Source organism: Gossypium arboreum, chromosome 13, assembly GCF_025698485.1.
Source record: "Gossypium arboreum isolate Shixiya-1 chromosome 13, ASM2569848v2, whole genome shotgun sequence".
Taxonomy (NCBI): Eukaryota; Viridiplantae; Streptophyta; class Magnoliopsida; order Malvales; family Malvaceae; genus Gossypium; species Gossypium arboreum.
In genome coordinates, this window is record NC_069082.1 from 2,628,080 (window position 1) to 2,653,726 (window position 25,647).

Here is a 25,647-nt window from a genome sequence, read left to right on the forward strand (position 1 = left end):
CATCTTCTGTTTAAATCATAATTGTGTAGGTTTTTAAATATGTGACCAATATTTGAAAACTTAGAATGATTACTTTACCAATTAGAATAATTAAATTTATTCTAATACTTATGAAGAACTAAATAATTGTGTATGTCATAGTTTATGATTTTGTGGTGTGAACTGTGAATGTTTGATCTAGCTTAAATAAACCTCGTTGAGGTGAGTTTGTTGGTTAGAATTAAGTTTATCTTGTTCTTAATGTTGCTGATAAGTTAAATCTTAGACATTGAGTTGAAAGATTATTTATTGGTTAGGGAAATAATTTCAAACGAGTTGTCTCTTAGTTACCAAATAGGTAATGAGAGATTGGTTGCCTGGCATTGAGTTAACAACTAGAATTAATTTATTAAAGATATTTAAAATATCATTTTGTCTATGATTGGATTTACGAATTAAATGAAGATTTTAACTTTGACTAGAGTTTTTTCTCATTGATTTTTCCATACAATTAATTACTGCTTTCTTAGTTAAGTTTTTAATTTAATTTTAGTTTTGATTTTCCAAAAACCCCATCACATTTACTTTATTTATTTTTGTTCAAGAAATAAAATTATTATCGATCTCTATGGATACAACCCTATATCTGTTATCTATTAATATTATATTTTAAGTAGATTTTTATTTTTATAGGTCTCGACAGTCTAACATACCGAATTCATTTATTTATATGAATATGAATTTAAATATTTCGGATCATAAAATTTCAAATAAATTAAACAAACTCAATTTATAGTATTTAAAAAGTACTAATATCCTTTTTTTTCTTTACTAACAAAAATTGTTATTTTTTTAAAAAAATAAAATGTAATGAAACTAAAATGTGAAATAACTATATTCAACGGTTTAATAAATATAGACTTATGTACTAGAAAAAGTCATTGAAAATTGCAATCAATTGACCCATTGATTGAAAGTTAGCAATCAATTGAGCTTGTAATATAATTTTTCGTTGAAGCCTCTGATGAGCTGTTAAGTGTTAACATGGTAGTTGATGCGCCGGTTGATATGAGAAAGATGATGATGTAACTCTTAATGTGACATTTGACGTCAAAAATGCTGGTGTGAAAAGCTTAATTTTTTACAAGGACTTAATTGACTTTTTGATTATTTAAATTAAAACCTCACAAAATATCTAGCAAATCAATCAAGCCATCCATGTTAGATATATTTTCTCGTCCACTGCCCTGATAGCTGCCACATCATCATATTTCCATGTCAGTTGTTGCGACGTTAATCACCATGTCAACACTTAATAGTTCGTCAAAGGATTTGATCGAAAATCATATAACATAAGTTCAATTGATTGCTAACTTTGGATTAATTGATTATATTTTTTGGTTGAGGATCCGATTATTTTTAATTATTTTACAAGAAAATTTTTAGTACTTAAGTCATAGAAATAAAACAATTTGATATAGTCAATTATAAATAATTCAAATTGAATCTTGGATTCAATTGTTGTAACAAAAAAATAAATTCGAACATATTTAAATATATTTTTTCCTCAAATTTACAAGTGAACAAATTTATAGGTAGATTAAACATTGTATTGAAAAAAATTAGTTCAAAACGGTTATCGTAGATTGTAGATGCCCTGATAACAAATAATTATAGAAGCTGTCCCCATTGGAAAATAATTCAGCTCCATAGCAGCAAGCATAGATTTATTTTTGTCTAGTAACCTAATTTGTAATTCCCCCTTTCTTTAATTTCTTCCAAGTTTTAACAATGGTGGAACAATAGAAGCTTATTTCTATTAAATGCTAATCTCTCTCCATAACAGGAAAATGGGACAAACCAGTTATTAAATTGTCGAGAAACAAGCAAAAGATGTCTTCCGTTGAGCAATCCCAATTCCCAAGGTGTTTTTGAAGATAAAGAGAAGCAATTGGTGTTGGCTTTGACAGGGACTCTCACTCGGGTTGTTTCCTCATTATTGAGCCAAAACCAAGATAGACTCACTGCGGAAATTTTCCAAACATTGGGTGGGTTATTGTCATAAATGGAATACCACCCTCCGGTGAATGCTGCACCCTCTCTCTCGACCTTACAAAGCATCTTTGAGACATAAAGTTTTAACCTCTATAGGCACAGCCATAGGGTCGAATCGATTCACTCTGCATAACGAATAGAGTGGTACACTTAAAATAATCGGTTAAAAATTCCATCAATATGTGCGGTTAAATAATAATTTGATTTTTTAGTTTTTTATTTCCTTAAGTGATATGGAAATAAATGATGAGTAGTATTAAGTAAAGCATCATGGAACCTCTAAGGAGTCGAGTTGCATATTATTATTTTATTCAAAAAAATATAAATTGACTCTTTATGTTAGATTAAAGAGTAAATTAGTAATTTTGTTAAAAAATTTTTCTATTTTTACCGTTAAATGTTGATGTGATTGATGAAGAAACCATGCACTACGACGTGACGTGCCACATATAAATCATGCTAATGTGACAATATTTTAAAAATTTAAAAATCTTTAAAAAATAAAAATATATAATTATTTAGAAAACCACATCTAATATAAATCTAGACTGATGGTTATCCTAATTCATTTTTCTTGGACATGTTTTTCAAAAAAACTTATAAAAACATAGAGGATTATTTAATAAATTTTAAGAATTATAAAAAATTTAAAATTATTAAACACAACATCAGAGCGATCCTCAACAAATGGTTATCCAAGCTCAAATGAACTTGGAGAATCATTTGTCTCGATTCCTTCTAAAGCAATTTCTTAAATAATTATAGAAAATTACTAATAATTACAAGAAATTAAAAATAATGTTAAAATTACATATATATATATATATATACACACAAACAATAATTTTAAAGAATTCAAATATACCCATACACATATGTATCTTCTTAATCGAGTTGATATTTTTAGTTAATTAAGTTGACAAGTCCTATGTTATTAATTTTTTATAATTCTTAATAAATATTAAATAATTTTCTATAATTTTGTATAATCATTTAAGAAGCAACTACATAATGAATCTAGATAAACAGTTGTCTAAGTTCATTATAGACATTATTTTTAATAATTTTAAATAATTTCAAATTTTTAATTTCTTATAAAATTTTAAAAATTTATAATTTTTATAATTATTTAAAAATCACTCCAAGATTAACAATTTATCTAGATTCAACTTGGTCTTTTAAATAATTATTAAAATTTTGAGATATATTTACACAAATATAAAATGTGCATTAATAAGATTAATTTGCATGTGCAAGCAGGAAAAACATCACACGCGTGAAATACATCCTAAGGAGGCCTTTGCCAATGCGCTAAAGAGATTAGGTCTACATCTCAAATGCTTCAACCAGCTCCAACGATGGCCTCTCTTGCCATCAACATTTCTACCGTTACCGACGTCCACCATCGCAATATCATCGGTGGCCACCGGAGGAAACATGGGTAATGGGTGGTTTCTTCTACTTTGTCTTTTCTTCATATCATTTAACTCCATCTTTGGTTCTATCTTTGATATCCCTATCAAAACCTTGTGCTTTCCTAAAGAAGAACAGCTTTGAGACCTAAAACCTTTGGTTGATAAAGAAGAATTCGCCTTCGAATTCAATAAATAAATAGAACCCAAATCATTTTTGTTGTTGTTGAATTGCTTGGCTGAAGATAAACAGAAAAGATACCTACTTTGATCACCATCACCATCAACAAACCCTTGATCCTTGATGAGTTTATCACAAAAGACGACGACATTTTCTTTGTTGTTGTTTAAGGGAGTTTTTGGAATGAAGGGAAACTCAAAAATATCATGATCATAAGAAGGAGAGTTTGGTGAGTGGTGAGAAATATCATCAAGGTCTTGGTCATCTTCAAGAGAAAGATCACAAAAGGAGAGAGTTTCTTCAAGCTCTTCTTGGTTGATGTTATAAGTATTGTTTCTATCCATTTTTTCTTTGGTGGAGGGGGGGGGGGTTTGAGAAGAAATATGGGTGGTATACTTTTGTAGAGTTTGGTAGGACAATTTAGGTTTATAGTATATGGTTTGGGGTTCTAGAGAGTGATGTGGGATATACATAGTTAAATATAATTGCTTTGAAAGGAAGACTTCTAGAGGGAGAAATGGTCAAATATAGACAAATTAGTGAGAGGAGACTTACTAGCATGAATGATAATAAACAATGAGAAGGAGAAGCATTGATTAAGAACAATAATAATATAAAATCAAAACTTATATAGAAAGAAAGAAGAAGAGGAGATTTTATAATCCATACCATATCTTTAGGATCTTGTTTCCATATCAAAACTTATATAGAAAGAATTTTGTGGGTCTGCAGCACATTGTATACGGTTGAATTATATATATATATATATAAGTTGGTTTATGGTGATTAGACTGGGTAAATTAAATATGGCTGCCAAAAACACTCTGCACAGTACTGCTATATCTTTAAATCCTTACAGGGTCCTAAGCAGATACAATATCCTCAAGATTTCTCCATTTCTCACTTGTGGCTTGCCCTTCGCTCATCCAAACCATTACTCGGTTGTGGGTGAGCGAAACCATTACTCGATTCTGGGGCGAGGTTCCTTCGACGAATTTTAAGATTGGATGAGTGGAAACTTTGTTTTCGTTGGCTAGTTAGACCAGGAATCAATCAAGGTATTATTGTGAAATAAGGGTTGAATTCGTTGACTTGTGAACTAATTGAATTTATTGAATTAATTGGTTGAACTAATTGAATCGACTTTCTCTTTTTAAGTTTTTGATTTAATAAAATAATTTATTGAATTAAACTGGACAAATCAGTTAGACCAAGAATTGATGGTATTAGGGAAAGACGAAGTGTTAGTATTGAAGCGACATTAATGTTAAAAGGGCTATGTTTATTATGGGATAATAGATATTGTCAGGTTGGACTTGAATGTGATAATGTCCTTATGGTGAAAATAATTTTGGCTGGAGAAGCTTTTGATAGTTTTTTTTATAGAACTACGAGCTATTCATAAGTTAAAACAAAAGAATTGGAGGATTCGTATCTGTCATACTCCTAAAACTAACGCAGTTGCAGATTTCATGGCCAAACATGCTACTACAGGTTTCACAGGTATCTAAGTGTTTATAGAATCTCCACATTCTGTGCGGGAGCTAGTGCAGAAGGATATTATGAATTTTTGATTTCCTTATTTCCTTAATGCTGTTTTATTTTTAAAAAAAAAAAACCTTTGCGAAACAGTGAGAGATTCTTCCATTTAGGTCTAATTATGGTTTTAATCCCTCTACTATGTTGAAGTTTGCACACAAATCTTTCTACTTTAATTTGATAAAATTTTAATCTCTATTTTTATAATCTAGTTCATTTATGCTTTTACATTTTTTAATTCATTAAAAGTTAAATTTATTGGCGTAATGACAAATTTAGCCATTAATATTTATATCTTTTGTCAATTTGATCCTTATTCTTTTTGAGTTAAACTTGAACCTTAATCTTTTGAAAAGAACCAAATTTGACCATCAACCTTTTTAGTCAAATAACTTCAACAAAAATATTGACTAAAACATTAGATTTTTATACATGGCAATTCACATGTATTTCATGCTCATTTTTAAAATTTTATCAACTTAATATTATTATTTTGAATTTTTTAATTTTTAAAAATATTTATTGATATAGTGACATGTCAACATGAAGTACATGTAAACTATCATACGGGTTATCACGACAACATCATTAAAAATTAATGTTTTAGTCAACATTTTTGTTAAAAAAGTGATTTGACTCTTTTTGAAAGGCTAACGGTCAAATTTATCTAACAAAAAAAGATCAAATTGGCAAAAATACAAACATCAAAAGTTAAATTATACCTTTTCTATTTTACATACAATCAATATAAAGTAATATTATTCAAAATTGTTAAATATAATTAAATGTATTAATTATTTTGAAATTACAACAACAAAAAGTATACTCCATACCATGATTAAACTCTAAATGAAAATAATAATGAATTTTTTTTTGTGATATTTTTCTAGTATAATTTTCTTTCCTTAATTCAAACATTAAGAAGACTAATTAAAGCAAAATTCCAGTGATTAATTTCTATCTGGTTGGGTTTACAAGTCTATAAAATTAGAGGATTTAATTTTTTAAATAATTACTATTATTTAATAAAATAATTTTAAAAATAATTATTTTTATTCAAAAATTAGAAACCCAGTGTATGCGGGTCAATTTTGGTGGTCTCTCTACTATGTTTACATTTATGATTTAGTATCTATACTTTAATTTGATATAATTTGATTCTTCTATGTGATATTATTAATTAATTAAAATAGCCAACACCCTTAATTGTTTCGATTAAAATATTAAGTCCAAAGTTTTTCTTGAAAAAATACCCTTAATTTTTTGTGTGTGCGGTAGAAAGGTTTTTAATAAAATTTACATCATCATTTTAGCCATAATAGTTAATGATATAAACTATTCGGATTGATTAATGCCATTATAAAAGTAGAGAGAATTGAATTATGTCAAATTAAAATATAAAGACTAAATTCTAAGTGTGAGCATAGTAGAGGGGATCAAAATTGAAAATTTACCATTACCTTATAGTGACTAAAAGGAAAAAAGGAGTTATTTCATTAGTTAGTCCAAAAATTAACATTCTTAATGATTTATATAACTGACATGATTTTTTAAAATATTTATGCCACTTCATTATGCTAAATTTTTTTTCTGTAGAATAGTATTTTTAGAAAAATTATGTCAACAATTTAATGAAATATTGACCAATTTTAGCTATTTGGTTTAATTAATAACATTATAATTTTTTTTGTGTTAGAATGGTTTTAAGACAATTCACTATAGATTATTTGAATTAACTAATGTTATTGTAAAAATAAATGACCAAACTATGCCAAATTAAAATATAAAGCCTACATCTTAAATGTGAGCATAATAAAGGGATCAAAATTACAATTTTACCATTGTAAGACAAAATGGAAATGATTGCGTCATTAATTAGCGGAAGAAGTGGAAAAATTAATTTTTAATTAATTATATACTATTATAATTGTTATTATTTTACATCTATTTTTATAAATTATTGTTCTTTTAGTCACGTGAACAGAGAGAGTGAAATAATTCAAATTTGGTGTGCGAAATTGCAAAGACTTGGTGTTTAAGTAATTAGTAAATAAAATTAAAAGAATAATAATATTTATTATTTAAATAACAGATTAGATACAATAAATAAAAATAATAATAAATATACTTTCAGAAAAATAAAAATATAAAATTTACATTGATAAGATTAATTTGCTCATGCGAGTTGAAAAACAGCTTCATACTCGTGGAATACATCCCAAGGAGGCCTTTGTCGCTGTGCTGAAGAGATTGGGTCTACATCTCAAAGGCTTTAACAGGCTCCAACGATGACCTCTCTTGCCACCGGCATTGCAACCGTCACCGGTGTCCACCACCACCATATCACCGTTGGCCATGGGTGGAAACATGGGTAATGGGTGGTTTCTTCTGCTTTGTCTTTTCTTCATATCACTTAACTCCATCTTTGGTTCTATCTTTGTTATCCCTATTAAAGCCTTGTGTTTTCTTAAACAAGAATAGCTTTGAGACCTAAAACCTTTGGTTGGTAAACAAGGATTTGGCTTTGAATTCAATAAATAAAAAGAGCCCAAATCATTTTTGTTGTTGAATTTCTTGGTTGAAGATAAATGGAAAGGATACCTACTTTGATCACCATCACCATCAACAAACTCCTCCTCCTTGATCAGTTTACCACCAAAAACTATGTCGTTTGCTTTGTTGTTGTTGTTTAAGGGAGTGTTTGGGATGAAGGGAAACTCAAAAATATCTTGACCATAAGAAGGATATTTTGGTGAGTGGTGAGAAGTATCATCAAGGTCTTGATCATTTTCAAGTAGTGAAAGATCACAAAAGGAGAGAGTTTCTTCAAGCTCTTCTTGGTCGATGTTATAAGTATTCTTCCTATCCATTTTTTCTTTGGGGGGGGGGGTTGAGAGGAAAATGATGGGTTTTTCTTTGAGAAAGAAATATGGGTGGTATACTTTTGTAGAGTTTGGTAGGACAATTTAGGTTTATATACATGTATAGTTTGGCATCTAGATGGGGTGAGGTGGATAAAAATAAGGGGTACATAGTTTATTATAATTGCTTTCAAAGGAAGGCTTCTAGAGGGACAAAAGATCAAATCTAGACGTAGTAGTGGCAGAAGGCTTCCTAGATTGAATGATAATAAGCAATGAAAAGGAGAGTATTGACTAAAAGTTACTAGAATATAACCATACAAATTACAAATAATATTATAAAATCACGGTGACTAAATTATTACTAAATTTATGTTTTTATCACTTAACTTTAAAAAGTTACAAAATGGTAAGTAAACTATTCAAAAGTTTTTATTTAAGTTACTGGGATGTTAAAATCGGCATTATATGACCTTCTTTGTTCTCATCTTCGACACCAAGCAAAAGGGTAAACTTTCCCTCCTATTCTACAATTTAGTTTTTTTATGAAACAACTTCAAACGTCATGAATCTGTAAACTAAAATTCGAATAGCTTTCTTCTTCGATCTCCGACACCGAGCATCGGATCAAACTTGGATCTGAGATATATTCTTCTATTTGTCTATGGGTATTGTCCATCGTACTGATCGTAGAATCATCGCTCAAAGCTCGCTGACCGAATACTAAAAAAAGACTTGACAGTCTAATGATTTAAATGAAAACTTTTAAATAGTTCAGTTACTATTTTAAAATTTTTTGAAGTTGAGTGACCAAAATATAAACTTACTAATAATTTATTGACATTGGGTGTAGCTTACCTAAATCAAAACTTATTTAGGAAGAAAGATAAAAGTAAGGATGACAATGGAGTGGGATGGCGACAAATATTGCTAAAATCCATCACCGCTCCATCTGCCCCTCTCAACTACGGATATTTAATTTTGAAAACTACTACCACCTCAATAGATGTTGGGTCTTTGTCCCATCCTGCTCCGCTTCAATTTAAATTTTGCTACTTATTTTTAATATTGAAAAATATATGGATTTTTTTCCATACTATGTCATTACAGTTTTTATCATTTTAATAGTTTATGCATACAAAGGTAAAATAGTAATTTCATATAATGAAACGAGTTAAGGTAAGATAAATAATTACTATAACCGCTCAACATTTATCATCTAAAACAAAAAATTTAAACCTTTTCCTTCTACATCTACTTTTTAAAACAAAAAATCAGTTCAAAATGGAGGGATTCAAATCATTAGACACCTACAGCAGCCAAATAAGAAGTCAACAAAATGATCGCATACGCCTATGTCACATTCGATCTATACTAAAATTTTCTGGGTCTGCAGCAGATTCTTGTGGTTGAATTAAATGTATAGCAGGAATTAAATACCGCTAGCCTTTTTGCTAGTAGAAACCATTTGGATAAATATATATCTAAAGTTTTATTTTCATCCAATTAAGTCTTTGAATTTAGTTTTAAGATTTAATTTAGTATTTGAATTTGATTTATTGATTTAAATTGATATTTGAACTCAATTTTTAATTCAATTTAATATTTAGGTAACTTATTTAAATTATAAAGTTAAGTTCAAATACTAATTTAAATTAAAAAATTAAGTTTAAATATTAAATTGGATAAAAAATCTTAAATATTAATTTAGACTTTGAAGACAAATTCAGGTACAAAATATATATTTACTCAAACTATTATTCAAGTACAAAAACTTTTATTTTAGTCATTCGAATTATTCAAAAATTTTATTTAAGTAATTGAATTGTTTTCTTTTTAGAAAAAATAGTTCGAGAGTTCCAATATCACGATTTAACGATTAATACAATAAATCAATATTTATTGATAAGTAGATTGATCATGTGAAGGAGAGTGAAATAATTCAAATTTGGTGTGCAAAATTGCAAAGACGATTAGTAAAAAAATTTAAAATTTAAAATATCTAGATATTAATTACAGTAACTACAAATAATAAAACATACACATAAAAAATGTGAGTTTGCTCGTACGAGCAAGAAGACAACTTCACACGCCTGGCATGCATCTCAAGGAGGTCTTTGCCAATGCACTGAAGAGATTAGGTGTACCCCTCAAACACCTTAACAGACTCCAACGACGGCCTCTTTTCTCTCCGGAATCGGAAACGTCATTGGCTTCCACCATCGCCATATCACCGGTGGCCATCGGAGGAAACATGGGTAATGGGTGGTTTCTTCTACTTTGTCTTTTCTTCATATCACCTAACTCCATCTTTGGTTCTATCTTTGTTATCCCTATTAAAGCCTTGTGTTTTCTTAAACAAGAATAGCTTTGAGACCTAAAACCTTTGGTTGATAAACAAGAATTTGACTTCGAATTCAATAAATAAAAAGAACCCAAACCATTTTCCTTCTTGTTGAATTGCCTGACTGAAGATAAACGGAAAACAGACCTGCTTTGATCCCCATCACCATCAACAAACCCTTGATCATTGATGAGTTTACCGCAAAAAACGAAGCCGTTTGCTTTGTTGTTGTTTAAGGGAGTGTTTGGAACGATGGGAAACTCAAAATGTTGATGATCAGGAGAAGGAGAATTTAATGAGTGGTGAGAAATATCATCAATGTCTTGGTAATTTTCAAGTGAAAGATCACAAAAGGAGAGAGTTTCTTCAAGATCCTCATGACTGATCTTGTAAGTATTCTTTGTATCCATTTTTCTTTTTTGAGAGTTAAAAAATGGGTTTTTTGAGAAAGAAATATGGGAGGGTATGGTTTTGAAAAGTTCGGTAAGGTAATTTTGGTTTATATACATGTATGGTTTGGGGTTCTAGAGGGTGACATGGCTAAAATTAAGGGGCATACATATAGTTAAATATAAATTGCTTTGACAGGAAGGCTTGCGGTGAGGGAGAGGGACAGAAGGTCAAATATAGATAAAAGTAGTGGGAGAAGACTTACTAGAATCAATGTTTATTCATGAAGACTTACTAGGAAACAGGTACTTTTGACTAATTGTAACTAGGAATGCAAATATAAGCTTGCATGTATTTGAGGAGCCCCCTGAGTTGGTGCGGTCTGTCATCCTTCTAGATATCACTGGAGCCCATCTCCAAGCTGATGGTGTTACATAAGTTCTTTTATTTCCAAATAAAAAAATCAAAATTAATCTAGAAAGAAAGATGAAGAGGAGATTCCATTCTTCATATCTTCACCATTATTGAAAGTAAAAACCCTTTCATTAACAGTATGTTGCTTCCCTGTATATATATTTGGGTTGCATCATCTGATACCAACAGCAACCATATGCATATGCATATGCCTATGTCACACTCAATCTATAATCAATTTTTTTTTGTCTACAATACACATCCTATCCGCCATATGGCCGAGACGTGTAAGAATTTGTATAATCAAAAGAATCCACATGTCAAACATATATTTTGATGGGAAACAACGGAAGTACTTAAATATTCATCTGCAAAACCAGTAGTAGTTTACAGATAACCAAGCACTGTCTTCCACACTAAAACCCCTTTTAGTTTTGAAGGTATTAGAGTAGAACCTAAAAAGATGCAGTCAATGAGTCAATGATGGAAGCAGCAGCCGATGCGGGGAAGGCCTCCATACAGGACAAGGTTTCATAATCATTTCATGCCATTTTGCATTGATCATATATTAAGATTTTTCTTTCTCTAAAATGCATGATTAGTAACTAGTATGTTGCTTATTAAAACATGATGTAAATTAATAAAGTGGAAATGGTTATTTAATTAGGTGAAGAAGAGGCAGAAGAGCAGAGAACCTACTGAGAAAGAGATGCGGAGAGAGAGGAAAGAAGAGGCTCTCAATCAAAAGGCAATTGCTTGGCAAGCGGGTTTTGCTGCAGGTGGTCTCGACGGAGGCGACGTCAACCGTGACAAGACTGGGTAAATTCACGGTTATCACAGTTAATCTATAATCAAATTTTGTGGTCAATTAATCTGCTGTTTTTTATATAATATCTAAAATTATTCATAACTCCTTCTTAATAATGAATCATGAGATAATGAGGTTTAGCGAATTCAAATATAATTATTTTTGCATTCGCAACAATACCGAATTTAGTAAATTGAAGGATAAATAATAGTTTTCATTATCAATTGAGTCTTAGCTCCAATGTGGAGGACGTAAGTTTAAGTGTGCTAAAACGTATTATTTTTTTATTTTTGGGTTGGGGAGGGGTTATGGGTAATTCTAGGCATTGTGTTAAAAAGAGCTGATATGATCAAAACCTATAATGAGATTATTAAAAAAAAAAAAAGAATGGATTCCAATCCTTGAAGAAAATCAAGAAAAAAAAGTTGTATCTAAAAATTATATGAAATAAATCTTGTACAAACGAAATTAATTTTCAAAGTTAAAAACTTTATTAATGAATGAATCAACTGATGCCTTTAGTAAACAATAAAGAGACGGTGACCAATTATATCTAAATAAAACTTTCAACTATAACGAAACCCTAATTAATTTAAACAAGAGTAGTTTTAGTAAAACTAAATTTTCTTGTTGATTAAGAAACATAAAACTCTTAAACAATTTTAAATACTTAAAACTATCTTAAAATTCAAAATAAATAAATAATAAGTATAACCTAATAAGTACAATATTGGACTCATATGTGTTTAAATCATTGGTTACCCTATTAATTATCTCAGACAGAGTCATATATAGTTGACATGCCATAGGATTAGTGTACGAGAATTACTTTGGATTGTATAGATGAGGCCAATAGCATAATTTATACTTTGGACGTTCCAATGAGGCGTGGAGTACACATTACTTCGGTTTATACTGATGAGGCACGAAACACAATTTATACTTCAAACATTCTGATGAGGCATTGGGTACCAGATATATTGGTGTGTTGGTTGGATAATCCGCGTATCCGTCTTGTGTTTGTGTCCAATTAATAGGGCTAATAAAACATAAACTTTGCCTAATGACATACGATATGTGAAACTAATAGTCAATGGTGAGATTTGTATCTATGTGACAAAAGATAGCATGTGAAAGATCATGCGAACTGATTTAAAATGAGTTTTGAAGGTTGATATGGATATGAAACAAATCAATAAATTCGAGAAAAAAATGAGATAATTAAAGAAATGAATAAGTGATACGTTATGAAATAAAAGTGAATGTGATAGAAAACAGAGTCTGATTTATTCATATGTGGTCGTCAGATTAGATATGGCATAAATTTTGGTGCATGAGACATGAATGGTAATTTGAATTGTTGAAAGCTAATCATATTTTGATTGTATTTGTGACATGCTATGTTTATTATATTATTAATTTAAATCATGAAAGTACCATTGAGTCCTATTGCTCATCGTACAATTTGTTTATCTCGTGCGTAGGTGTCAATAGATCTTGAGGATTTGATGAGTGAATCAATATCCAAAACTCAACTTTCGACTTAGCAAACTTAAGCATTTTGTTATGTTATTAGTAGATAGCATTTACCTATGGTTGAGTTAGAATTTTAAGCTCAGAGTGTTATTTGATATATATGATGAAATGGTTATATTTTGGGTGTAACCAAATATGTTGATGATAAGTATCTAGGAACATTTACTGAATAATGTCCAATTGCCATTAAGCCTGGTTGCATTCATGATTCAGTTGTTTCTTGTTAACTAAGTAAATTAATAACACGTTCTTGAAATCATATATAGATAGATGTTTGATTCATTGGGAATGTTAATACGACTTCTGAACTAATGCCTAAATTGCATTGCTATTGAGTTTCTAGGTCACTTAGACCATTTGGTATTACGATCTGGCAGGTTGAATTGATTGACGAAAAGATCAGGGAAAATTGCTTTCGAATTCGCAGAACTACCCCTTTTAATGTCGCGACATTGAGTGTAATACTCCCTACTCGTATTTATTTCTGGAATAGGGTACGAGGTATTACTGGAGTTTACGAATTAAATTTTTTATTTTTTTAACTCAATATAACCCCTTTATAGATATCTAACCTTCCTTGCAATTTTAAACAAAAAACAATCCACATCAACCAATCCAATTCAACATAGGTTAACGCATATAGATTCACGCATATTTATAAGATAACATCATCACATACCAAAACCAGGTTTGTTAACCATACCAATGACTAAATTTACATTCATTTTACGTTAACATTTAATTTATGAGCTTATACATGCCATTGATTTTCAAAATAAAGTTTTTTGATATACCAAAATCTTGAAGTTGATAGTGTGATATGTCTCCAAACAAATCCGACCTCCAAGCTCTTAACACTACAAACAGGGAAAAAGGAAATAGGGTAAGCACTTTGTGCTTAGTAAGTTCATGTAACAAGAATTATACTTACCTAATATTTTCAATACAATGCAATAAACATTCATATATCCACTCAATGCATTATTACCCTAACATGCAGAAACTCAACATTCAAGTTAGTACAATAATTTTCATGTGTCAATAATATATATACCATGATTGAAGAACTCATCAATACCATGATTTTCATTCCCTTATTATTTTTTCATATTTATCCCGTTGAATTTCTCGAAATTTTCGATGGATTTTCAGAGGTACACTTTTAGTGTATATTTTCGGGTCCGTTAATTCATATTCATGTGCGCATATTTCCATTTCAGAGAGCACACTCCCGCGAACCTCATCCTTCAAGCGGGATTACCAGTCTAGGCTAAATCTTCTGTAATATAAACTCATAGAGTATTGTCGGAATTACCAGTCCAGGTTAAATCCCCTGCAACGACAATTACTCTAATGAGCTTGGATCGGAATTACCAGTCCAGGTTAAATTCAGACCCTGATTCGGATTACCCGTCCGGGCTAATTTCATTTTACACATATTCTTCGGGAGGGCTATATCAAGATAGGATCACCCGTCTGGGCTAGATCCTTTTTACCGTCAATTCATTTTCAGAGATCCATTGAAATTTCTTTTCATTCAACCGGGATTTCTTCCTTTTTTATCAAATATATCAATATTTCAATTTTCATACAATGAGCATTCAAATCATATTCACATAAATAACATACATTTCAAGAATTTAAGAATATAATTCAAGTTACACGAACTTACCTCAATACTTGTTTGTAAACAAAAATCTACTAATCCCGAAGTTTTTCCTTTCTTCGATCTAGCTTCGTATTAGAATCTTCTGAATTTAGTGCAAAAATTATGAAATACCAGCTTAGAGAACCCTTCCTATGGCGTTTTGGCTGATAGGAATCAAGAAAAATGAAGAGAAATCTAGATATTTCCTATTTAGTCCTATATTTATTTAGTTAATTATGCAATAATCCTATTTTGCCCTTAAATCATCAATTTTCCTGCTGATTTCATGCCCTTGGTCCAGCCCAAATAAATTTTGGGTCTAATTTCCTTTTAAATGCTTTCTTATTAGACACTTAAGCTATTTAATCATCCTAGCAACTTTTACACCTTTTACAATTTAGTCCTTTTCATTTAATTGACTACCCAAACATTAAAATTTCCTAACGAAATTTTAATACCACATCACTAACATTTCATAAATATTTATAAAAAATATTTCCGACTTGGTTTTATGAGATCAAGATCTCGATACTTTGTTTTTACCCAATTTTTTTAATAATTTTTTTTTCTAACTAACCACTAAATCGGTAAAATTTTTTTATCGATATTTTCATACGATTTTCCTATTATATAAATATTCATGCAAAAATATTAAAATAAATTTCTCTTTAAATCGGATTTGTGGTTACGAAACCACTGTTCTGATAACCTTGAATTTAGGCCATTACATTGAGCTTTTGTCTTTATAGTCGCGATTCTCCCATGCTGCAGTCGTGCATTAAATCTCCTGTCCTCCAAGTCTTAGTGTCCCCTATTGGAGTCTTGATGTCAATCTCTTGTCTTCAAGGTCACGACTCATCTTGATCGAAGTTGCGATGTCGAGCTTCTACCTTCAATGTCGCAACATGATTTCTCTCATGGTCGCAACGTCAACGTGGTATCTTGCAAAATTTACAGTTTAGTCCCTCAATCATTATCATATTTGTATGATAACTTTTATAAGCTTTTTTAAACCTGAACTTTCGTAAATTATTAAAACAAAATCGAAGTTACTTCGGCAACGAATGTGGCATCTCACATTTCGAGTCTGACGACCGTGTAAGGTGTGGGGTCTTACACCCTCCATTGTCGATTGAAAATAGCTATATAAGTTCTAAACAATCCATTCAGGTAACGGTAAGGAAAAGAAAAGAAAACAAACCTCATGGGGAACAATTATGTATCGAATTCTCTTTAGAAAGTAATACTCTCGTTACATTAGCCTACTCTCCCATGAAACCCCACATTGAGCGAAGTGACTTCCCTCTGTCATCCCATGCTGTTGTTGCTCACCATTAATTAGTTAGTAATTTATCATGATTAAGAAACCAAAGAATCTGGTGAACTTTCTAGGTTGCATTAGCTTTCTACACTGAATTCTAGTTCGGGCTATTATCACCCATCTATGCATGACATATAGCTTTATAAGTTTCTAAAGCAGAGAACATTCCACTTTTTGACCACTACCAAGTGCACATATCCATACCCGCATTATCTGAAGGAAGTAGTATACCTTCAATCATGCGTAAGAGGTTAAGAGGAAATACTTCGCCTCTAAATAGTTAAGAAGACGATTATTTTAGGTTTAACGAAAATTTAAATTTTTTTCTAAATCGAGTTGTTGTGTTATTAATAGCGCTAGCTTGACCGAAATAGTACTTGTTTTGTATGAAGTGGTTAACTCAAACTTGGCTTTTAACTGATTGACTTTTTTCTTTATCCTTGAATCCCAAATTGCCTTAAGTGTAGGCTCGAACAACACAAATCAAATTACATAATGAAAACTTTTAATTAAATTCAATAGAAAAGTTAATTTCTCTTTATAACTAGTAATTACATGTTTTTTTCTAAAATAGAATTTACTCGTGAAATAAATTTTCATTACATTCGATAGAATAACAACGTTTATCAAGTGTTCTAAATTGTTTAATTGATAGTTTCTATTAAAACACTTCTAGTAAAACACTAGGGTTTTTCATCCCTTACATGGTATAATGTCAAGTTGAACATTTCTTATATTGAATCTAATTATATATGTTTCCTAGACTTTAATTCAACACTTTTATCCAACCTAATATTTATTTTTATTACCTTAAATATTATTTATTTAATTTAATTAATAAAATTAAATTATTTTTCAATCAATTTCTCATTTTGTTAAAATCATTGTAACTTTGCCATATTAGAATTTATGAGGAAATATATTTAATTGTCTTATTCAAGAAACCCATAATGACTAATTGATTTGATTTCTATTCGAACTTCAATTATTTAATTATAATTATTAAATAATAATTTGAAATCATATATTAATTCTTAAGCCATTTATACTTGGTAAGAAAACACATTCATTACGGATAGTGATACATGCGGTGTATTCTTCTTACTTTATCATTTTCATTCATTCAATATTATTTGGTTGTAATGCAGTTTGTTTTTAGTTATCTCGAGCTAGTAAAGGGATCGACTGGACATGTATAATTAGGGCTGAAATAATTTGTAATTTAGTCACGAAATCATTCTACTAAAGTATTATGATTGAGTTCTGCCTTATTATATACCATTACAAAAGTCACTCGTTGAGTACTCGTCCAATGGTCCTGTCATAAGGGTATTACCCTTATTAGATATTCTTAATCTCTTTAGGATAAATCTGTTCTTTTAATATGATCTTATTTTATCGCACACAAATAATTATATCTTTTTTCATGAAAACTTAATTACTAACGAATAGTAATTAATGATATGTGGCAACATTATTTTTTATCTATCATGTAATGCCAAAGAGATGATTTCATTTACTCTATAATTGGACTATTAATTTTATTGTTGTGGAATGATGCTATATATTGCAGAAGTCATATAACTAAGACATCAATTTTCGGTTCATTATCTATTTGAACTTAAATTTTCATTTTTATTAAATTATAGTTCATTATCCACTCAGGATTGAGATATGTCACACTTTGAACATGATAAGTGAATGGATCCATAAACATATGTAAATCTATTCTACTTGGATCTTGTCTGATGTATTGTAAATCCAGTCAGTCACATCTATATCTCTATCTCTAGAAGCCATCTGCTTCGATATTTAAGATAAGATATCTCCCTAATTGGATTTGATAGATGACATATTAGATTTTCAATTAATTTGTTCAATTTCGATTAGACTAAGAACATGTTTAGATTATAAATTATCTTTCTGTATTACGATCCGATCACGTTATATAGCTTCGCATGCAAAAACCATATTAAAAATATATTATTTAATAAATTATACTAAACAGTGAAACCAATGAATTATCGTTGTACTTGATATTAAAGATCCCTTTGGATATTTGCCTCCAGTGCGGGCTCTAAACCGATCAACATTTTCGTATCTCGAAGGATTGGCATTGAGTAAAAGGGATTCAACAGTCTGCAGGTAATTATTACATCATACTAGTCATACCCATCAAGGTCCAGCCATGGCACAACTGTTTGACGTTGCAATCCAACCGTATTACCTAGACATTCATTCTTGGAATATCATATCTCGAAGGCACAACAATCAGGGACCATTTACAACCATATCCCAATCTTTTTCTTTTTTACTCTTTCAAATTGACCATAACAAAATCTAACAATTTAAACTCATTAAACTTAAAAGATAACTGAATAAAAAAATAGTTCAATTCAAAAAATTTACTAACAAATTTAAAGATGGCCCAGCCCAAAGGTCTGCCGAAAAGTAGGAGAGTTTAGGTAGAAATATAAGCCCCAAAAATGGGCTTAGACAAAAAAAAATGCTTGTTTAGAAAACGGGTCGAGCCTCGGGTAAGGCTTTTTGGCCCGAGCCCGGCGTAGCCTGAATCTACAAAAAAAAATTGCTACTTTTTCTTTTTACTGTTCTTGCTTTTTTTTTTTTTGCTATTTTTTTGTTGTTGTTTTTCACTATTTTGCTACTATTTCACTACTATGTTGCTACTATTTTGTTGCTATTGTTTGTATATTGTATAACTTTTGTTTTATTGTTAATTTTGTTACTATTTTAGAAACATTTTCTTGTTAAGCTGCACTTATCTTAGTGTTATTAAGTGTACATATTATTTTTAAATTTATTTTCAATTTGTTGGGAAACATCTATTTTAATGTTTTTAGTATTTTTGATATATTATATTTTTTTTAAAAAAAATTATATAAAAAAATTAATACTACTGGGCCAGACTGGGCCCGGGTTTCAACATTTTTATTCGAGCTGGGCTTAGATAAAATTTTAGGCCTATTTTTTGGGCAGGGCCCAGGCCTAACAAAAGGGCCTAAATTTTTGGTTGGGCTCGAACCATGGACACCTCTACTCAAATCCCTAAACTTATAATTAAACATAAGTAAAAAATTAGGGTAAACTATACCATTAGTCACTAAACTATGGGTAAATTTCGTTTTGGTCACTCAACTAAAAAAGCTACAATTTGGTCACTAAACTATTTAAAAAATTTCATTTATGTCAGTGGACTGTTAAAATCTATAATATTGTTTAGACTGCTAATACATTGGATAAGACCCAAATTGAATTAATCTTAGATTTGTTTATTAATTTACTCACTTGTGACATTCATAGCGTGACTTATCTAAATCCCAAGTACCAAAATGACCATGTTTGTATAACTCATGTGCTTTGATATAATTAAAATATGCGCTCATGATAGTGGGCTGGAAGTTGGTATGTTGGGTACATGACTTATGCATGATATAGATTCCCTCACAATAGTGGAATCATAACTTGTTAAATGAGTAAATAATATACTCTCACTAGTATTGTATGAATTATGAAAATAGAAGCTAGCATAGGTCATTTGTTTAGGACACATAATTTCTTTATTAATAAATTGAGTAATGGTCATTTTTATTGTGAAAGATACAATGGTGACCATATGGGTGTAACTATGTGCTTTGGTATATTTAAAACATGTGCTCTAATGATAGTGGACCGGAAGTTAGTATGTTGGGTATATGACTTATACATGATATGGCTTCACTCACTATAGTGGAATCATAGCTCGATAAAAGAGTAAATGGTATCGTCTTACTGAAATTTTATGGATTATGAAAATAGAACCTAGTTAAGGGTCATTTATTTGGGACAAATAATTTCATCATTGCTAATTTGAGTAATGACAATTTTCTTTGTAGAAGATACAATGGTGACCAATTGATAACGCTAACCGAATTAAGTGAAAAGATTTAACTTAATGGGATCATGGATATTCTATAAAGGTAACACACATATAATGAGGTCATTGGAATAAAGCTTGAATTCAGTAGCTTTCGTAATGATATATAATAAGAAGTTTAGTTGTGGTGTTATAATGGAACGTCTCTATGAATAAATAACTTTGTAATTAATAGACAAAGTGTCAAAATTTAATCACAAATTATTTAAACCCCAATTATATATGTCCAATCAATTCTTTCACTAGCTCAACAAAACTCCTTAAACAATTGCATTTTATATTAATACTTGCATAGAACCACAAACGATTGAACAAGCAGAAATAGTACATTGGGTTTACTCATTAGGGTAACACGCGTTTTTTCAATTTAATGATTAGAATGATATAAGGTTAAATTAATCATTTGGGATATCTATTTAATTAGATTAAATGAAGAATCTAAAGTGGAGCTAACTTAAGTGATCATGTTATATAATTATTTTGAATGGAACAAAATTAATTAATTAAATAAATTTATACATGCTTTTTAATATGGTAAAGTTATCATGATTTTAACAGGATTAAAATAGAGTTTGTGTAAATTATTTAATTGGGTAATTAATTTTTGTTTCTTTACTGAAAATAATTAAGAGTCCAAAATATGTATTTGGGTCTGAAGGTGACCCAACTAGGGTCGAAGTAAGGTCGATGCATATGAGGAATATCCTTGTCGCACAAGCAAGGTGAATGGCATAGAGAGTCCATGATAGACTCCATTTGCAGCCCATATAGTTGTTTCAGCCTAAGACTTTTTTTTTTATTTGTAGTTCCAAGTAATTAGATTTCTAGTAAGTTCTTTATAAATATCACACATTTTCTAAAGAGAAATGATTGATGAAAATCAACAAATTGATGAGAACTAGAAAACCTTAGTTATCAATTCGCTTATTCGACTAAAAAGAGAGTGTTTGTTTGGAATCATTTTTCTTTATGGAGTTCTAAGTTTTTACTTATGTTTGTGTTTTGAAAATACATGAGTTAGAGAATAGCGGAGAAGATCTGATTAGTTGAAAACAAATATTGAAGTTATGTTAGAATAAAAAACCAATCTTGTAGGATGCCACAGGGTCAACTCTAACTAGACATTTCTCAATGGTCCAACTAATTTTTGGGATGATTTTAGTGCCTAAATCATAGATCGTTTAGTTAGCCTTGAGGTATTTTATGAATCACCTAATTTCGTGTCCTGTGTCTGAAGAAATGGTCGTTTTTGTAAAGTAATGCAATTTCTAAAGGAATTTCGAGATTAATTGTTGGGTTTCACAAGGGTAAATTGGACTAGACCTTCTAACCATCTTTTGAAGCAGTTCTACTGTCCAAATACTATATCTTCAAGTTCTCTTCATAATGATTTTTGAATAACCAAAGTTTGAGTGCTACCGCCCAAGATATGGTTATTTTCGTAAAGCAATGCAAATCACTACGAGAAGTTCGAGATTGATCGTGGGGTTTCACAAGGGTAACTTCAACTAGACTTTATTAGACCTTCTAGGCACCTTCTAGGGCAACTCTTGTGCCCAAATTGTAGATACTTGAGTCATTTTTGCATCAATTTTTGAATCACCGAAGTTTGAGTTATAAAGTTTGCGATATGGACGTTTCCGTAAAAGGGTACAATTCTTTACGAGCAATTCAAGTTCAATTGCAAATCTACTATTCTCCAACTTGTGAAAACGGATCAAAACATGTCCAAATACTAGATTATGGATTATGTATTGTTCTTAACTATCAAAGTTGGTTTTGGATGTATTAACAATTTTAAAACTTTGTTGTACACATTTTCCATGTTTTTTCTAAAGCATTAGAGCCATCTTGATTTAGTTATTAACATAAATCAAATAATCTAAAACTCTATTCTCTCTATGTATGAATTCAGTTGATAAAGAGTGGCATTCTAAGATCTTTTGCTTGCTACTAAAATATATGTGAATGGATGTTGGTGAATTATATAATTGTTGTTATGCAATTTTGACAATGTTGTGGTTCCTAAAATTAGAATGGTTGTACGTAGGTTATTTTTTTAATATGTAATCAGACCATTTGTTGCACCTAGGTTTTTTAATTTATTGAAATTAGAGAATCTTGTGAGCGAGAAGCGGACTAAGAATCTTATAATAAAAATCAAAATAGAGACCCTATACCGAGAAGATAAAAAGTCAAAACCCTCCTCTAGAGAACTTCAGATTTTGGTCAAATATGTCTTTGATCTAGTTTCTGATTGATTGATGCAAAAATTAAAATTTTTCATGTGATTGAAGTTTTGGACATCATGGAAGAGTTAGATGTCAAAAACAAGATTAAGGCCTATGGGATATAAAAAGTCAAAAATTAGGGTTTCATGAAAATTATGGTTTCCTCATTTTACCCAATTTTGAAATTGTATTTAACTTTGTGACTTCAATGTGTGTTGAATCTTCTAAAAGACTACTAAAGTAGACTTCTTTTGGATTTGAAAATATAACAACCCGAATTTTAAGGTTATTAGAAAAATGTATTTTCGGGTCTCCGTTTCTAAAAAAGGGGATTAGAAAATATTTATTAAAAATAATTACGAAGTTAATTGAGTAATTAACTAGGCTTTAATTAAGTGAATTTAGCTTAATTAAAAGATAATTAGGAAAAAGGATTAAATTGAATGAAGTGTGAAAGTTTAATTGTAGATTAAAAGAAAATAAAAAGGACCAAAATGGGAATTAAGCCAATTTACTATAGATGTGGCGGCAAACTTAGATAAAATCTAAGATTTTTATTGGATTTATTTTTATATGTTTAAGGTTTTAAATTAATTATATTAATTATTATTAAATAAATAAAAGAAAGATAAGTGTATGATAAAAATAAAATACATGTGTAATAAATATTGTACATACATTTGTAATACATGTATGTATTTACTTATTATTTAAGTAAATATTAATGTATTTATTATTATTAAATTGATATTATGTGATGAATAAATTAAATAAAGACAAATGTGTGAATATGATTTGATACAAGTGTATAAATAAAAATACATAAAATTGTAATACTTGTATTTAAGTATTAATAGATATTTATTATTTATAAAAGATATTTATTAATTAAATAATTATATTATAAGATTTTATGTGATAAATATATTAAATTAAGACAAATGTATGGAGCATATGGTGACATGTGTGATACTAATATACATACAATTGTAAAATACATGTATATTTACTTATTATAAAAATATATTATTAAATTATATATTATTATTAAGTAAAAGATATTTATATAATAAATAAATTAAAGAAAAACAAGTGTGATAATATAAATGGATACAAATGTTAAAAGAATATTTGTTGTTAAATAGATTTTATAATAGATATTTATTAAGTTATTATATATATATATATATATATATATTCGTTTAATGAGAAAAAGGAAGAAAAGAATAGAAATAGAAACAGAAAGCCAAACGAAACAGAGAGCAGGGGAAGGAAAGAAAGAAAAAGAGAAAAGAAAGAACAAAAGGGAAAATTCAAGGTTTGAAGCTTTGAAGTTTAATTGGTAAGTCAATATAGCTCTTATCACTTAATTTTGATGTTTTAAAAGCTTTAGAACAAAGTTTTGATGAAATTAAATTAATATTTTGAAAGTTATTAGATTTCTAAATTTTGTTCATGTTGAATAAAAAGATGAATTAGGGGTTAGCTTGATAGGAATTCAAGTTAGAAATGAAATAAGGATTGAATTGTAAAATAATTCATAAGTTTTATGTTGTAGGGACTAAATTGATGAAATTTCGAAATTAGGAAAAATATGCTGGAAATTTAATAACTAAGTATGAGTTTGGACAAAATTTGAATAGAAATGAAGTATGAATTGAGACAGAAAAAGTAAGTGACTTTAGTTAAGATTAAATTGAAATTAAAGTAGAAATTGAATAGAAATTGTATTAATTAGATATAAATTAATAGTGAATTAACGAATATGAATTGTTTTAATTCCCGTAGCTAATGTTGTCTCGGGAAATCTCGGCTAAGCAAGAAAAAATGGCAAAGACAACGGGTGTTAGCTCGAGAAAATACAGTTTGTATTTCTATAATCCGAACTTAGTCATTATTTGTTATATTTATATACATATGGCAATTGTTAGTATTAGAATTATGATGTTTTACAATTGGAATGGACTGATTTTGGTATGCGATGAATTTATTGAACTTATATTGATTGAAATTATTTTGATTGAATTTTTATTGATTGAATTATATAATATATATGATTTATGTAAAAATTTGAATATTGAATGAATGTTATATTAAAAAAATATATTGATTGGAAATATGAAATTGATATGAATATATGAGATTTGTGATATTTGAATATTTAATTTTGAAAAGTGAATTGAATTGTATTGAATTATTAATTAATGTGAATAATTGAAATATATTTGTTGAATTAAATGAAAATGTATGAAATTGTGAAAATGTGTGAAATTCTTTCATCAATTACCATTCTAATAATTTCATATATTTCACAATTTTATACATTTTCATACATTCAACAAATATATCTCAAGTATTCACATTAATTAATAATTCAATACAATTCAATCAATTTCATCATATATTAATATTCAAATATCAACAAAATCATATATTCAACAATTGAATTTAAAATCAATATATTTGACCATATAACAGTTTTTCATTCAATATTCAAATTTTTACATAAATCATATATATTATATAATAACATTCATAAGCACCCAAACCCGCCCGAAGTTATGGCGGATCCGCATGCCACATCAAAAACGTTAAAAAAATTTCATTCTAAGTCCAAAAATCGTACTTGATGTTCAAAAGAATAATTCATTAAGGGTTAAAGTGAATGGAAGTCAGTGCACCGTAGGAAACCGGAAAAGAGGTGGTGAGTCCATCGGATCGCTATACCAAGCTCCTTCGGATCCAATCCTAGACATGCATACCGCCATTGCCACACCTTAACGTCATGGATATTTCTAGGAAACCGATTTGATTAAGTCATTTTAGGAAAAGTGATTAATTTTGGAAAATACTTTCATTGCGGAAGCTTTGCTTGTTGTCGTGTTATTTTGAAATCAACTGTTGTTTTTTAAAACGCGCCTAAAGCTATCCAATTTCAACAGTTAAAATAAGTATTACCTATCTTAGTAATACATATTAAAAACCATCAAAATA

General features: G+C 29.4%; 2 long non-coding RNA genes across 3 annotated transcripts; both read left to right on the top strand.

The window, feature by feature from the left end:
- The first annotated feature begins 11,538 nt into the window (after positions 1–11,538).
- Positions 11,539–14,071, top strand: LOC108463442 (uncharacterized). 2 transcript variants are annotated; one of them, XR_001868067.2, is made up of 3 exons: positions 11,539–11,703; positions 11,843–11,994; positions 13,897–14,071. It is a non-coding gene; the product is annotated as an uncharacterized LOC108463442 (long non-coding RNA). The 2 variants fall into 2 exon arrangements; XR_008277548.1 differs by lacking the exon at positions 13,897–14,071 and adding an exon at positions 13,468–13,692.
- Positions 14,072–23,812: 9,741 nt separating this feature from the next.
- On the top strand, positions 23,813–24,667 carry LOC128286400 (uncharacterized). The gene is made up of 2 exons (XR_008276941.1): positions 23,813–23,995; positions 24,442–24,667. It is a non-coding gene; the product is annotated as an uncharacterized LOC128286400 (long non-coding RNA).
- The last annotated feature ends 980 nt before the right edge of the window (positions 24,668–25,647 follow it).